Source organism: Myotis brandtii, unplaced genomic scaffold (assembly GCF_000412655.1).
Source record: "Myotis brandtii unplaced genomic scaffold, ASM41265v1 scaffold1062, whole genome shotgun sequence".
NCBI classification, from domain to species: Eukaryota; Metazoa; Chordata; class Mammalia; order Chiroptera; family Vespertilionidae; genus Myotis; species Myotis brandtii.
Window position 1 is genome coordinate 762,996 of NW_005353595.1, and position 6,000 is coordinate 768,995.

Here is a 6,000-nt window from a genome sequence, read left to right on the forward strand (position 1 = left end):
AACCCATGCATGAACTCAGTCCCATTAGGTTCAAACCACATAAGGAAGTTACATTAATTATTAAAACAAAATTCATACGCCAACATGTTACCTAGTAAAACTGTACGCCATGCAATGTTGATTTGAACCCAAAAGAAATTTAGTTTAGAGCTGTCTTATCTACGTGAAATTCATTTAATGATAAAATTAATGAACCTTAAACATGATGCTTCTTTTTCATAAAGTTACCATACAAGTGCTTTATTTATGACAAGCATTTTTCTGACTTTATTTCTATTTTCTTTTTTTCTTTTTCTTTTTTGAGGGGGAACACTCACATATTTTTCTCATTATTTCTAAAATGTAAATTTTGGACATTCAAAAGTGTAACAGTTATTGTACCTCTGGGTAATATCATAGTTGAAAAAATATAAATAAAGACAGTGATACAGCTTTATTATAGATGTTTTAGCAGTATTCCCCAAGTCTATATAGAAATATATATGTATATATTGATGTATAACCTCATTTTAAGTTATGTCTCTCTCCACAAAAATAGGACCATTTCATTACAAATTGGCAGACCACGTTTTAAAGACATCATTGGCTATTTTAAAAGTCAGAGATTGTGTTTCTTGGGCCAGCTTTGATCGTCTTCATAAAAATAGAAAGCAGGACGGATTGGCAAATTTTCATCTGGGGTCTTTGCAGGAGGCCATAAAGGAAACAAAACTGTGAAACATTGAAAACACTATTGTTGTCTTTTTAATGCAGCTACATACAAACTCAGGGGGGACATTCATTATAACTGGAACCTGTAAATTATTGGGCACTATAATGTAAGTGGTATTGTGCTACAGAGGGCAATAGATCAAGCTGGAAACCAAGCTAGCCCACTAAGAAAATGTATATACAGTGCTCTGTGCTAATATAAGAAATGTGTGTTATATATGGCATCACACTCTGCTAGTATAACAAAATACTTTTTTTCAAAATGCAATTACATATTGGAAAAAAGTGCTCTTTTACTTATGGAAGATACTAATTGTAGAGTAAATAACTAAGTGCAAAAGGAGTTAGAGAAGGGAATGAGCAAGATGAGCTAAAAAGCACCAAGAAAATGTTACCATGAGTAGGTTTTGAGCCTGAGATGAAAACAATAGATGAGAGCTAAGAGGGGAAGGACAATGTGAACTTTAGTAAATGTAATCCTAATGAAATTCTTGAGAGATAGTCTATGGATATAGAGGAAATAAAAAATAACAAATAAGAGCTATGGAATTTTTTTAACTAAAAAGTATAAATCTACATAGAAAAAAATAAAAAAAAAGATTAAGTGCCAAATTAGGGAGAGTGAAAATCAGAACAAGAATAAGTAGACATAGAGTAATTCTTCAAAGAATAGCATAAAGTATTTTCATTCTTAGAAATTAATTAGTTAACAAGATAATCAGTGAATTCTCTTATGGAGAATAGACTTTCTTCAACTGTGCACCCAGATGACTTGTTGGTTGTACTAAAACCCTAAAATTGCCTCTTATAAGAGGTAACCTTGACGATCTAGCCCGTTTCTTTTGTTTTGTTTTGTTTTTGTTTTTGTAGAGGGGACAGAGTTTAATCAGTGGTGAGAAGTGGCCAGGAAAGATCATCTATTTACCAGTAGCCAGAGCAGTTTACGGAGCCTTTACTGACTGGCTGATGAAGCTCTGAGGCAAAACGCTCTGATAGAGCCGGTGCAGTCGTCTGCTGCTCTGTGGGCAATTCCACTGACCACACCTTGTGACTTGGTGGTGCCAAGGCAGCAGTTACCCTTGGGTTCATATGTGCATATGATCCTGTTTAAAACAGCTTGGCTTCAATGAGCATCCTCTCTTCTGCTTCTCCTTGCGGACTAATCATTCTCAAGATTTACTTCCTCTTGCCAGCCCCTAAATAGCGGATGGATGCTCTCAAAGTTGGTCTTGAGGCCTTCGGCTTTCCTCATGCTATTCCCTATTCTGCAAGAATAACATGTTGCTGTTAGTCATCTTCTGTCCTGAGTGAACCATAGCAGGTTAGTAGGGGCTGCGGGATCAATAAAAATAAGACAGCATAGCTCTCTTGGAGATCTCGCTTATCCTCACAACTTCAACTCTTACAGATTCAGGAAACTACGAAATCTCTCTTTTCAGTTCAGGTCTGGAGTTCCAGCTCCATATACCTAATTCCACCACCATGTCCTTTCACCACCTAAAACTAAACATGCCTAAACCTAAACACATCATACATAAGTTCCATCTTGACACTTAATATAATTATCTGTAATATAAATATACAAATAATATCTAAATTATCATATTGGATATATTAATGTAATTAATATACAGTCAGCCCTCCAAATCCGTGGGTTCTGCATCCTTGGGTTCAACCAAACTTTGATCAAAAATATTTTAAAAAAATGTTACACCGTGTATTTCCGATGGTTGCATCTGTACTGAACCTGTACAGACTTTTATCTTGTCATCATTCCATAAACAATACAGTATAACAACTATTTACGTAGCATTTACATTGTATTAGGAATTACAAGTAAACTAGAGATAATTTAAAGTACACAGGAAGATGGATGTAGGTTATATACAAATACGGCACCATTTATATAAGGACCTTGAGCATCTGTAGACTTTGGTATCCGTCAGGGGTCCTGGAACCAATCCTCCAGGGATCCTGAGAGATGCCTGTGTAACTATCTCAATTATCTATATACTAGAGGCTCGATGCACGAAATCCATGCAAGTGTAGGCCTTCCCAGCCCCAGCTGCCTCGGCCCTTGCAGCCCCGGCTTTGGGAGGTTGTAGGGACGGTGGTTCCACTGTTCAGCTGTTCAGTCAATTTGCATATTAATGCTTTATTATTATAGATACAAATTGTGTCTCTCTCCAGCTAAACCATAAATCCCTAAACTGTGTTCCCTGAAGACCATAAATATGCAACATGTTTACTCCTGCTAAGAGCTCAAACAACTTTAATTATAAAGCCTATTTTTAGATTGTTTCTGATTTACTAAAAGATTAATTTAACATTTTCATATCGAAAGCAGCGTTATTGATTAATCAATAAACATATACAAGCTAATTAAGAATCTGGTGCACTCTTACTAATGAGAGTGCAATAAAATGGAATCAGAACTATAAAATTATAAAAACTGCTGGCAGTTCATTTTAGTTAGAAAGAAAATCTCTCAGAAACTGACTCTTTGATGTTTGGTTCTTCAAGGCACTAAACTGACTTCAATCTTGTCTTGCTTTGACACATAAACTAGTTCCTAAATGTAGTATCATGAATGTTAATACAATAATCTGGCATTTATTGATATATATATAAAAATCAAAATATGGTTTTATATTTCCTAAGAGAAAATGGGCATTTTAAAAAAAAACAGGTCTAAAAAGAAGTTGATAAACTCCAATCATTTCTAATCAATCTAATTCTTCACTTCTTCCTTTCTAACATGCTTCAAAAGCTGTAATAAATAGAAAAAGCTCAGATGGTGTTTATGTGTTAATTCCCAGCTCCCCGTCACTTCTTAGTCTTTTATGTAGGAGTGGTAAATGTAGCCAATACAAATTTGCCAAAGCTACAGCAGAAGGTGTTTGTTTTCTAGCCTCTTCTTGGTTTCCTTCTCATCACTAATCTCACCTCCTTTCCTTAGTGCTCCTTCCCCATCTCCCTATTCACCAAAAGCCCAGAAATTAAATAAAACAGTAAATAATTCCCGTGAAAGGTACCTTCCTGGTACTGTCTAAAACAAACACAGTCTTCTGTTGGGGCATTTTAACCACCCCCAGCATTCTTACTTAGATTAAATCGTGGGTCTCCTGGTCTCCAGGCATGCCTAGACATGAACCATAAAGGGAACGAGATCCGTGGAGTTTCTCTAGTAACTGCCGACCACATCAACAGCAACCCTGAGAACAAGCATTCTTTAAAACAGACACACACAAAGCCAGGCCACACATATTCTCCTCATTATTGAACTGCTTTAGTTGTACTATCCACAAGATACATGGCATTTTAAAAATTTATTTCAGTAGGAAATGCATCTTGGTGACTTTTATATCTATGTTTTCTTTATTTTTTATTATATTTGAAGAGAAGTTTTAAAAAATCTAAATTTCAAGGCATCTCCTGCAACCCATGCCTTGGATGAGAGCAACCCAGCTCAGGTAAGACGTGCAAGATGCAACTAATAATCATAAAACATCAACCAGGAAGAGGTAGTAAATCTTGTAGTAGGAAAAATGACTAACCATTTGAAAGAACAGATTTGTTTTTGTAACTGTGACCTAATCAAGACTTAAAAGTCGGCCTATTGCTAATGGAATGGAGGGTATCCGGCTCCTGATTTTATTCATGTATGTCTATTTAACTGTAAAATACAAACTTGGCTCTCCAGTTATCTCTAGAGAGCTCAGAGGTTAATTAGCTATGATTTCAGTGTGTTGCTTGGTATGGCTCAGTTTATTGTACATTTCAAAGGAGTACAAGGGATTGTGTAGTGTGTTTTACAATATTGCGCCTCTCCCCAAAATAAGATGGACACAAATTACAGTGAGTTATAAATGACTTGTGTTTTGCATTATAACCTAACAGGTTAATTTTTACATTCATGTTTTCTGTACTGTACATTTTATACTTCACTTTGATTTCTTACTCTTCACTTTGGTGTTCACAGAACAAATAATGAATTTAGCAAAAATACTTGTATATTCAAAGATAATACTGTAACTTAAACTTATCCTTGGGAAGTCCTGGCGTTTTAATAGTGTGGGTTTGGAATGTGTGTTGATAAATTTCACAGGACTCCTTTCTGTGGCTAGGACTCGCCGGGGGCCTCCTTTCCATGTTATTGATGGCACCTATGAGACCATTTGCTGGTTTCGGGAATCGGTCTGTAGCTGGGAAGCTTTCTTTGGTGGAAAATAATTTAGAACTAGGCTTTCAGGATCAACAGGGAGTGCATTATGCTGGGTTCATGAAGACTATATTGGGGGGTGGGGGACTACTTCCAATTGAGTTCCACACAGGGTGTAATCAGAAAATATTCTTTGTCTTCTTCTGATTCGTTTATTGAAGGAAAAGGAGGGAAGGAGTGACTAAAGGAAACAATTATTAGTGGAGCTCTACCAGAATTCCTCTGTAACTGTCCTCTTTGCCCCATCTACTCCACACACACACACACACACACACACACATAAACACATCTCCGTCATCAAATGTGAAATTGTGAGAATAAGAAAATGGAACTGGTCACAAGACATTGCTTCTCCGGCCTTCACAGCCCTCACCCTGAATGTCCAAATTGAGTCTTATTTCAAGTACCTGCTCCATGAACCTTCCCTGACCAATCACAGTTCTCAATGTCCCACCCTACCCCCTTCTGTCTCTACCCAGTTTAGCAATTGATTGTATACTGTCTCCGAAGGTAACTATGTTCACTTTTTTGTTGCCACCTATGACTTTGGGGGCTGAACACATAGCTGGTATTTAAACAAAGATGTGCTGGAAGTAGGAATCGTTTTGCCTCACATGGGTCTTGAGAGTGTAAAACGGTGGCCTTGATCTCATGAGGGCCAGACTTTGATCTAAGTAACAAGCTTCCTGGCTCCCCTTTTGACTAAAGATCAGCCTTCCACCTCACCCCATGGCCCTCCCAGCGTTTAAGGGGAACACAGAGTGCAGATGAAACCCTCGAAGTCATTCCTCTGCCCAGTGGCAGGGTCCAGGCCTATCTCCCTATTTCCATTTGGAAAAGCCAGCCTTCAGTTTGGTACCCGGCCAGCTGTCATCCCGAATGGGGATGGGCATGAAAAGTGGGCTCCTGGGGCTTCTTAGGGGGGGAGAGGGGAGAAGGAGCTCTTAGTCCCCCCAGTCTCAGCAGGTAGAGGAACTTTTTAAGGAGCTGTGCCTCGGTCTCCTGGCCTCTTCCCTCCCTCCGGGGGCCGCCACCCGCCCCTTCTCAGCTCCCTTCGCTCCCTCCCG

The 6,000-nt window shown here is 38.2% G+C and overlaps 1 protein-coding gene across 2 annotated transcripts in view; it reads left to right on the top strand.

Moving 5' to 3' along the window:
* Positions 1-3,963: 3,963 nt before the first annotated feature.
* LOC102239241 (chromosome unknown open reading frame, human C11orf88) overlaps positions 3,964-6,000 on the top strand; it is a 35,279-nt gene continuing 33,242 nt past the window's right edge. For both annotated transcript variants that reach the window (XM_014541012.1, XM_014541018.1), the window contains exon 1: positions 3,964-4,184. The gene's annotated coding sequence lies outside the window, so the exon portion shown is untranslated. The remainder of the gene's footprint in view (positions 4,185-6,000) is intronic.